Raw genomic sequence first — 11,169 nt, 5'->3', positions numbered from 1 at the left:
GGAAAATCTTTTTTGAACTTTCGGCGTTTAATTAACAAAAATAAAATAGTCAAGAAAAACATTTTCAATTAATGAAAAAACACATTCAAAGAGGAAAATATTCCCACTCCCCTTCTCTTCCCCTTGTTACTACTCTCCCCCAGCCCCTATGGCTGCGTCCGATTGCTGCCTCTTCGAAGAAGACTCCGCAGCCCCGCCTTGTCCCATCAATCTCCAGCTCAAATTTTACAATCCAACTGCAAAAGCCAAAATCACGTCCCCGTACTCAAATCTGCCTCGACGACCCGCCGATTTCGCTCAAATTAGGACGAATTCAGAAGCTTTTAGCTCTAAGTTTGTAAAGCGGAAGGAAAAAACCTCCAAGAATTCAAATTTGGAAGCCGTGAGCTTGTGACAGAGCTCAAGATTCACAACTAAGCTATGATGAGAGAGAGCGACACCAAAAACAGTATGGTCAAACATGAAGAGCAACTGCATCTTATGAGCTAACATATGAGGGATGAAGTCGCTAGCCTTGGGCATGCTTGTCCCTCACTTGTGGCTAGCTACCGCCATGGCTAGCGACCAACCGAGGAAGAGGGAAAAAAGAAAATAGAGAAGAAAATAATAAATAATTCAAAATTTTTGATAAATTTCCCCTAGAAAATTAAATTAGATTTTCAATACCAAAGGGCGAAAAATATTTTACTAATTCACTTTTAAGTTTTAGTCGAACAATGAAAAATTTGTCATTTTCCATTCTTTCGAAAATATTGTCGGAAAATGTCTCACTTTCAGCTAAACAAACAAGTATAAGAGAGCGAGAGAGGCGGCAACGGCCGCTCAAGCTCTAAGCCTCTAGCGGGCCGCGCATGCTCCAAGCTCGCGATCGTAGCGAGCACGAAACGAGCTGCTGCGCTTGCTCGCGATCGCCATGGTCACCCCGATCACATGATGACAGAGCAGAGCACGCGAGCATACAGAGATGGGGACAAGCAAGGGAGGAGTGAGACGGACGACGACGGCCAGGCCATATGGCACTACTCACCTAAAAGCTCACAAGCTTGATTGACGCTCCGGCCATCCCATTAGAGGATAGTAAACAAAAACAGAGCTCGGTGCGCTTGCTTTCTCTGCTCGGTCATCATGCTGAGTGGCCATAGCCTCGGCGAGCTTCGTGGCTCGGAACTCCATCGACCATAGCAGTAGTGAGCTTCGTAGCTCGAAATTCCAGCGATCACCGCCGCTGCGAACCCGCAGATAGTCCTTGTCACAAAAATAAAAAATAAAAAATTAAAGCATCAAATTATTATCGATGATGAAAATATTTCTTATTGACTAATTCTTTTAAATGATACATGCGATTATTTTCAGAAGAATATTTTTTTAAATGACGCATTTTCGTGAAATAAATGGAGTCCAAAATCCAATGTGACCATTTCAAATTTATTTTACGACAAAACAGATTGATAAAGCACCAAGTAAGTGCTCACGCGTCACCTGTAATCAGAAAATTATTGCTATTTTAGCATTTAAGAGTGTTGACACTCAAAAATCAGTTCTTAATTTTTCAGCATTGATTTCTCAATTTCTGAATCAGTACGTTCATGTAGATTTGAATATGGCTCAGCAAACAGAGTAAAAATATTGCTTATATCGCTTATAAAAATGAACAAACAAAAAGCATTTTCATTATCCATTAAAATGTTTAGACAAAAACTGTTGTCATCAAATGAAATCATTTTTTATTGACTAATTATGCCAAGTGATCAATTTTAAGAAAATAATTTGCAAATCATTCATTTTTTGTGAAACAAATGGAACGCGGATGTCGGGAAAAGAGTCTTCGGTACAGAATCAAAACTAGCACCGGAAAACAACAAAACACGAACAGACAAGAGTCTTCCTTCGATTGATTCGCCACTGCTGAATAAAGAAGACATGGTTAAGAATCCTGAACTCATATCAATGCTGGGAACTTCCTAGAGTAACACATTTCATGATCACCTCAATCAATGTGAATCTCGTCCTCACCACCATTTACGAAGATGGAAACTCTGAACACAACATCCCTATCAATGAGCTCAAACACGCAGGCATTTCCTACACGCAAATGAGTTTCTCTGGCAAATGCAGCCCAACCAGCAGAAAAGCACACTCGGGTTTGGTGCGTTAATCTTAAGAGCTTCACCGGCCACGATCTATCTGAATACCTAAGAGTTACCATTCCCTCGAATTCTTCAAAATGTTGCTCGGCGAATCGACGAGGAACATGCTGCACATGAGTCAACATTTGAACGATCAATGTATGCTGAAAGAAGGACAATAACGTATGCATGCACTCTTGGTTAAAAAAAAACACACACACATAAGGCCATTTTGGTGAGTTTCGGGAGCTTTAGCCATTTAGGATTAAGAATAGGCATAATCAGACCCGCTTTTAGTCTTAAGAGGCTCATGAAAGCCATCGGTCTTAACCCGCGATGCAAAGCATTTTGAACGAATTACTGCCATATATTGCCACTTTAGGTTAGTACTCGATTCAAGTGACCGTCCATCCTTTCACGTGAAAGTGATGGAGCAGCTTGTCTAGGATATCCAAGTGAATGGATAGTCCTGACCTCCTAATTACAGCCTTTGCTTCTGTTTTTCCTGAATCCACGTCACTCCACCACTGGGATGCCCCACGATCACTCCAAAGAAAATAGCATGTTATATGGTTCCCAATACAAACCAAATCAGCACAAAACCGAGGCAAGATTAGATAGAGATCGTAATCGAACTTCAGATATGACAGTGATGGATTAGGCTCAAGATTGTACCACTCTCTTAAAATGACCCCGGTGTATCACCAGTTTGAAGAAAGGATGCTCCGAATCAAATTCACTGGCTAATTCAGGAGTAGTGAGAGGCCTCCGGAGGAGTAGGATCACAAAATACCAGCTCAGAATGGTTCACTCTGCATTTAGACCGTTTGTTCCTGCCTGGAGTTAAAACGAGAACTTTTAAGAGACATTATTGGTGTGAATAGTTCTTTAATTGACGATGAAGATCTTTAGCATAGAACAAGTTTCACTTCAAACAATGTAAATCAAGTTTCTACCTGCGCCGCTGAAAATGTAGATTCTGAACACAATATCATCTCTATCAGTTAGCTCGAACACGCAGACATTTCCTACATGCAAGCGAGTTCCTCTCACAAATGCCATCCAACCAGAAGAGAACATCGCCCCACTAGGATAGCTACTAAGCTTCACCGGCCATGTTCTGTCTGAATGCCTGAGAGTCGCGATTTTCTTGATTTGTCGAATGTGCTGCATGATGAAACTACGAGGAACATTCTGCCCAGACACATGTTTGAACAACCCATGCTTTAAAAAGAAAGACTGAGGAAGCATTCCCTTATTCAAGCAAGCAAGCAAAATGTAGATAGATATGGTAATTTTAGTAACTCTTAAATAGTCTTAACAGGACAAAAGACAGAACGTCAAACTCTGTGCTCTTAGAATTAGCATGAGGGGTAGAGGATCTATGCCTTTTTAAACAAATGGGAACGAATAGATCCAAGGAAAACGCTATGTAGTTTCCTGCAGAAATCCAATCAGCTTAAGAAAAAAGCCAAAATAGTAATGAATTAAACTCTCGATCTTACCTCTATATCATGTTTAATGTGAGATGGCCGGATCACCACCTTGAAAAAAGGATACTCCAAGTCAAATTTGCTAGCCAATTCAAAACTAGAGAGAGGCCACAAACTTGTAGAACCACCAAAAACTGGCTTAGAATGGCTAGCTCTGCTTCTAGACTCTCCGACCCTATCTATTCTTAAAAAACAATGAAATACTTAGATTACGCCAATTTGAAATTTTCATTAGTTGATTTACTTACCATGAACATATTTAACGCAGAATGGAAGAAACTACCGTCATAGAAATCAGATTTAGATAAGTTGACCAAATGAAAAGTTCGCTTCTCTTCACCAAAGAACTTGTAACTACTTAACCACGATAAGCATGACGGAAATCATAATGTTATCAGTCAACATAAACAAGCTTATCAAAAAGTTCTCAAGTACTAAAAAAAGAACTAGCAAAGGAGAGAGCTCTGTAAGAAGAAACAAGACTCACAAAATGACAAGACACACCTTCGAGATCTTGTGATGAGCAGTATGGACTCGACTGAGAACATGGTGAATGAGGTTTGACCCTCATTTTTTGACGAGGAGCGCAATCCTCCGAAACTTCAACTTCTACCACATACTCTCTCTTTGGCGAGATAAATCCACTCCCGAGGTTCGATATGCCACTCGACGAATAATCGATCTCCGAAGCACTCTTATCGAATATCATCACGTGAAAAGTGGAGTTCCCTTCATATTTGAAAACTACGAGGTGACCATGACCAATGGAGTAATGCTGCATAAATTCTCGCCACCCTTTCCACAACCAAAAAATGCCGTTGTTTCGCTTTTCTACTCCTATAGTCCGGGTCAAACTGCCCGGAACCTTGAGTAGCACCAAGCTTGAGAGATCCTTTCCATATCTTCCTAAGAATTTTTTCGGAATCCCCTATTAAGGAAAACTCAAGTTATAGCTTATAGGTCCAGGACTCAAATTCATCAAAATCGAAAGTGCAGGGAAAAAAGGAAGAGCACTGGGCAAATTTTAGATTCTGCAACAGGGCGATGAAAGATCGGTTTGAACACAAGCAGGGTGTCACCGGGCAAGTAAGGGTGACTTCCAGTTATAGTTGCTTCATTTGACGAGAGACAAGCTGGAGACCTAACACCTTTCTCCACTCCACAGTATCCTTAGCCAACCAATCCTCAATTCCAAGTTAAAGCGCTGATTTTTATCTAGAATAATTCAAAATTGAACACTTTTTTCTTCGGGGTTGTGGTTCTTTCTTTCTTTTCGCAAGAATCAAAATGTTGATACAAAGCCAAACGCATAGAAAGATCTCCAGATTGTTTTGTACACAGCACGAGGGCGACAGTTCTAAACCAAGACAGAAACTGTCGAGACACTGGAGCTGAATCATAAGAAACAGACTGCGAAAATGTTGAACTTACGAGCTTCCCAGATTGAAGGGTGTCAGAGACAATGATCTTGAAGAAGTGAGGACTCTCAAGACGTGGTCCAGTCGCGATATCTAGCCCGGCACTTCCATCTTCTGTCCGCCGACGCCGACCGCAAGCCATGTACGGTAGTGTCACGGGGGGTCACTGAAGGAGGAGGAGGAGGAGGTGGTGGTGGTGGTTTGTGCGATTTGCCCTTGCGTTCTTGAGCAACCTTGTCATAAAAGAACGGAAAATTTCCCCCTAGAGGTCTGCCTGAACCTTAGGTGCCGAGCAACATTTTTTTAAAATTTTTTTATTATTTTATTTAATCATTTTTTAATTTCTTTTTTTTTGTTTTCTTTTAATATTTTGTTATTATTCAATTTGTTTTCATTTAATCATTTTTTAATTTCTTTTTCTCGTCGCTCTGCGGCCCCGTCGCTTCGTTCGTGCGTTCGCTCGCTCGTGCACCATGATGATGCGCCTCGACTCCACGGCCCCGTCGTCTCGCTCGCTTGTTTGTTCGTTCGCTCGCTCGTTCTTCTTTTTCTTGTTTTCTCTTAATCATTTTTTTATTATTCAATTTGTTTTCTTTTAATCATTTTTTAAATTTCTTTTTCTCATCGCCTTGCTCGTGCACCATGATGATGCGCCTCAACTCCACGACCCCGTCGCCTCGCTCACTTGTTTGTTCGTTCGCTCGCTCGCTCATTCTTCTTTTTCTTGTTTTCTCTTAATCATTTTTTATTATTCAATTTGTTTTCTTTTAATCATTTTTTAAATTTCTTTTTCTCATCGCTCCGCGGCCCTATCGCCTTGCTCGTTTGTTCACTCGATGACATGCCTCGACTCCACAGTCCCGTCGCCTCGCTCGTTCGTTAGTTCGTTCATTCGCTCGCTCGTTTTTCTTTTTTCTTGTTCTCATTTTTTAAATTTCTTTTTCTCATCGCTCCGCGGCCCTATCGCCTTGCTCGTTTGTTCACTCGATGACATGCCTCGACTCCACGGTCCCGTCGCCTCGCTCGTTCGTTAGTTCGTTCATTCGCTCGCTCGTTTTTCTTTTTTCTTGTTCTCTTTTAATCATTTTTTTATCATCCAATTTGTTTTCTTTTAATCATTTTTTAATTTCTTTTTCTCATTGCTCCGCAGCCCCGTCGCCCCGCTCGTTCGTTTGCTCGTTTGTTCATTCATTAGCTCGTTCATTTTTATTTTTATTGTTTTCTTTTAATCATTTTTTCATTATTCAATTTGTTTTCTTTTAATCATTTTTTAAAAGAAATTAAAAATGAGCAAGGCGATGGGGCCGCGGAGTCGAGGTGCGTCATCGTGTTGCACGAGCGAGCGAGGCGATGGGGCCACAGAGCAACGAGAAAAGGAAATTAAGAAAATGATTAAATCAAAACAAATTGAATAAAAAATGATTAAAAGAAAACAAGAAAAAAAAATTAAAAAAATGAGTAAAATAAAATAATAAAAAAATTTACAAAAATCAAAACGTTGATGGAAAAAGATGTCCGGTTGCTCGGCACTTTGAATGCCGAGCGACACGCAAAACACTAAATAATTTTTTTTTCGGATATGACATTCTTTGGAGCCTACGTAGTTCCCTTTTTTTTTTTTTTTGGGGCCATGTTTTGGTTTGAACGCTGGGATGGGGCAACGACGATGACCCCCCATAGAAGCCAACGCCAACACGTACGGCTCGCGGCCGGAGTGTTGAGGCTGCTCTTATCGGGAACCTCTACCTCTAGTTCTCTCCTGCTTCGTCTGGAGTATCTACACTTATTTTGTTTTTTGCAATTGGATCCTTTATTTCTTTATGGAATCAACTCCCGTAACTCTACCCTATTCTCAACCAAGAGTGGGAGACCGAGAAAGACGCGAGGAGAGGTGAAGGACTTGGTGGTGCCCGCCACCACCGGCGGTCGGTGATGGTCGGAAAATGTAAGTTACCGGTTCTTATGGGAGTCTACCTATTCACATCACCGAGCTAATTATTCAATTGACCTAGTTTGGACTCAATCAAGTCCATGACAAATCGTAACTTATGGTTTATGCTTTAACATGCAAAAAATTTTACTTTGGAGTCAATCACTAATCTCTTTACGATATGTCGATTAGACACCTCAATAAATTTTACTTTGGAGTCGCCACTAATCTACAAAAAAATTTTACTTTGAATGGTGCAACGCATTGTCCTCTTCGGTGCAAAAACTTCAGGTCTTGAGCATGTCTATTCATAATTTGTCATTCATTCAACTCAATGGCAACAACCCGTCAACCACAGTTCCCGAGTTCTTCGCTAGATTCCCCAATCTAACTACTCTTCGTCTGATTTATTGTGGGTTGCATGGAGAGTTTCCTTTTAAAATCTTTCAAATGCAGACACTTCGGACCCTTGACCTTTGCTGCAACCAACTTCTTCGGGGTCCTATGCCCAATTTTCCGCAGGATAGTTCTCTTGATACTGTGGTCCTCGGTAAAATCTCAGAAGTTCGTCTAGTTTAGAATTGTTAATTGCAGTTTTGAGTGGATTGATCCCGACCTCCATTTCGACATGTCTTTGAGCAATCTTATGGGTTCGGTTTCTTCATTTAGTATGTCCAAGCATCTGACACAGATTATGCTATCCTGCAATGCTCTAACTGGAGAGCTTCTGAGCCTTGTAAAAGTAGATTTGCGGTACAACTCGTTAGACGGAACCATTCCCTTGTCTCTCTTTACACTTGCTTCAATTAAGGCGATAGAAATTTCCAACAATCAGTTTTCTGGTGAGCTGAGTGATTCTCTAAATGTCACTTTCTTCTAACAATTTCAGTGGCTCATTGCACATTGATGTGTTTCAGCCGTTCAAGAACCTCACTTATCTCGATATTTCCCACAATTGTTTGTCAATTGATGCTTCTGCATCCACTTCTGCTTTGTTCGGTTCCACTACTCTTTACACTATAAACCCGCCTTCCTGTCAGCTGAGTTCGGTTCCTGAATTTTCTTCTCTCTCTCAAAGAATCATTTCCATGGCCCTGTGCCAGGATCTAGGTAGCACCGACACGCCTAGAAGGCCGTCGCGTTGGTGTCGGACACGTGTCGGACACCGACACCCGTCCGACACGCTCCGAGACCCGTCCGACACGCGGTCAACGCGTGTCGGACATCCGACACCTGGTCAACACAGGCGACTCGCCGGCGACACGCGCGTCGTTGAGGAAGGAGAGCAGGCAAAGAACGGAACTGGAGGGCAGAGATCGGCGGAAGAGGGGAGTCGACTTCGAGGATCAAGAGACAACCAGAAAAGTGAATCGGCGAGAAATAGAAGCAGCCACCGCCGTTGAGGCTGCGGTGGAAGCTGAAAGGGAAGGAGATAGGTGTCTGGAAGGGACCTGCCTCCATTTAGGTCTTCGGTAGAGGTGGCACTCAAAGGAGGCGAGGTAGGCATTGCGAGAAGGCTGACGGAGGAGCGGGGCCAGATCCAAATCTCGATCGAACCCGTCCTCTGCTTAGGAAGAAGTCTCTGCCTGGATGGAGGGAGGGAGAGAGAGATGATGGAGAAAATGGAGAGAGACAGTGAAGGAGACGATAAGATACGTGGCTGTGCAAACAGAAAAGGACGTGTCCCATCACATGAGCTGGAACGCAAGAGGCAATAGCCAAGCTGCAGTACACAAAAATATCGATTTACTCCATTTTGATTTTTTTTCCCCCGATTTTTTCTTGATTTTTGATATTTTTTTGGCCAAGAGGACTCTATCTTGGTTAACGAGATTACAATTTATCCCAATTTTAATGTAAATTCATTTAAGTTCTTTTTTTATTTATATATTTGAATAAATCAATTACAAAATATTAATTTTAAATATATATTTAATATATAACGTGTCCCTAACATATCGAAATTTCTTATTTTTGAAAAATTACGTGTCGGAGTGTCTAGTCGTGTCGTGTCCCGTGTCGCGTATTAGTATCGGTGCTATCTAGGCCAGGATCAGTTTGCCAAGTGCAGTCTGTACTTGACCTTTCCAACAACAATTTCATGGGAACCATCCCTCAGTGCTTAATGTTGCGGAGACTCAAGATATTGAGTTTTGATCGGTAGTTTTAAGATTATTGCATGAATATTTACAAACGATTCTAGCGCGATAAATCACCGTATTGATCGGTAGTGTCTTATGGGAACGACGTACGCGCTAGATGCGTATAGAAAGAAAATTGTCCAGCCGGATGAACAGTGAAGAAATTGGTCCATTGGTTCGGCGTGCAGTAAAAAAAAAAAAAAGAGAAGGGAATAGTTGCGTCAGTAGGCGCAAAAGAAGAATGGAGCAGTGCGTGCATAAGGAGCGTGCGTTGCACGCACCAATCCAATTGCAGGCGCGTGCAAGCCATGCGCCAACGATTCTGTGCAGGGTCAGCAGTGTGGGCACGTGCGAGCTGCTGTAGCAGAATATTTTTTTTTTCCCCAGATTGCATAGTTTTTGGTTCTGCCCTCCCTCACGCAAGAATATTCCTGTTTTGCAACTTGGTGACAATTTTGCGATATTTTTTTTAAGCACGTAAATTTCCTGTTTTGCATTAAATTAAAAATACATATAAAAATACGGGTATAATTTGGGATATTATTGCATTTTTTTAGCTATATTTCCCTACATATATATTTTTTGAAAATACAGAATATTGCTTTCATGTAAATGACCACTCATGATTCACGGATAGCATGTATAAAAATGCTTGTAATTTCAGTTCGAAGAAAACTTGAATAATGGTAGGAGATTATGTTATCTTACATTCTGCGTTTGATTATGATCGATGCATGAATTGCATGTATCATGCTATGCCTATATGATTAAGAGATAAACGATCAATGGATCATGTGTCTTGATTATTTTTTCTAGTGGAAGTTCGTAGGTTGATAGAATTCAATGGAATTCTCACCTAGAACTTGAATTTTGTGCGAATTGAACTAAATGCATGATAGTGAGACAATTATAACACAGAAGTTGATTGGGAACGTGGTAAACTTTCGTTTCGGTGTCTTTTGTCCAATTATCATTTATTTAAGTTGCTCTTTGCTTCAAAATTAATTATATGTGTTAATGTGAAAGATGTGCTAGTATTAATTCTGTGCTTATTCTATCAATATAGAATTGTCATTGACTATGGCTTTTGCATGTAAAACCTGGCTAACATCAATAAGGTTGAAAAACTGAACGGTGAAAATTATGATATTTGGTATCGAAAGGCTCAATACATCCTTGAAGAACAAGAGGTTTTGGAAACCCTCAACCACACCATGGTTCAACCTAAGCAAGGAAATTCTGCTCAACACGTAAGAGATCTAGAAGCTTATCAAGATTGGAAAAAGAAAAATAGCATTACTCGCATCACATTGCTAAGTCGTATGCGGGATGATCTCATGTGTGAGTTTGAAGGACTTGAGAATGCTCAAGATATTTGGACCGCTCTGAAAGAAAAGTTTGGGGGCACGTCCGCTACTAAATTAAGGAGGCTCACTATCAAGTTTGACACCTTTTGAAAGCATCAAAATCAAAATATGAGGCAACACCTTTAGGAGATGTCAAACATGATACGAGAGCTCAAGACAACAGACCATATCCTAACCGATGAGCAACAAGTTCAGGCCATTATTAGGTTTCTTCCCGAAAGTTGGGAGCATATGAAAATCAACATGATGCATAATGAGAATATCACAACTTTTGATGATATAGCGCGTCATTTGGAGTTAGAAGATGAGCGCCTAGAGGCTGCTAAATCTTCTATGCATGCTTATGTTGCTAAAACCGGTTCGCGTAAAGCTTCAAGCTTTAAGCGTAAAAGGAACTATAAGTTCAACAACAAAGGGAAGGAGACCGATCGGGCATCCAAAAGAGCCAAAACCCTTGAGGCAAGAAGCGTCCCGGAAAGAAGGACAAGGCTAAAATGATCTCTTACAATTGTGGCAAAATGGGTCATTTCGCTTGTGAATGCACCGAACCAAGGAAGGTAACAGATTACTCCATTATTTTAAGAATGCTTTTGTTTCTAGCACTGTAATACTTGCTGAATCACATCCTATGTGGATTATAGACTCGGGAGCCACGGACCATGTAGCTAGAGATCGAGGAGCATTTATGAAATAT

At 41.0% G+C, this 11,169-nt stretch overlaps 1 protein-coding gene across 1 annotated transcript in view; it reads right to left on the bottom strand.

Moving 5' to 3' along the window:
* LOC115730983 overlaps window positions 1-11,169 on the bottom strand; it is a 97,452-nt gene that overhangs the window by 35,304 nt on the left and 50,979 nt on the right. The gene's annotated exons all lie outside the window — the stretch shown is intronic.

Source organism: Rhodamnia argentea, chromosome 5, assembly GCF_020921035.1.
Source record: "Rhodamnia argentea isolate NSW1041297 chromosome 5, ASM2092103v1, whole genome shotgun sequence".
Lineage (NCBI taxonomy): Eukaryota > Viridiplantae > Streptophyta > Magnoliopsida > Myrtales > Myrtaceae > Rhodamnia > Rhodamnia argentea.
The sequence above is the reverse complement of the archived record's forward strand: the minus strand, read 5'-3'. Positions and strand labels throughout refer to the sequence as shown.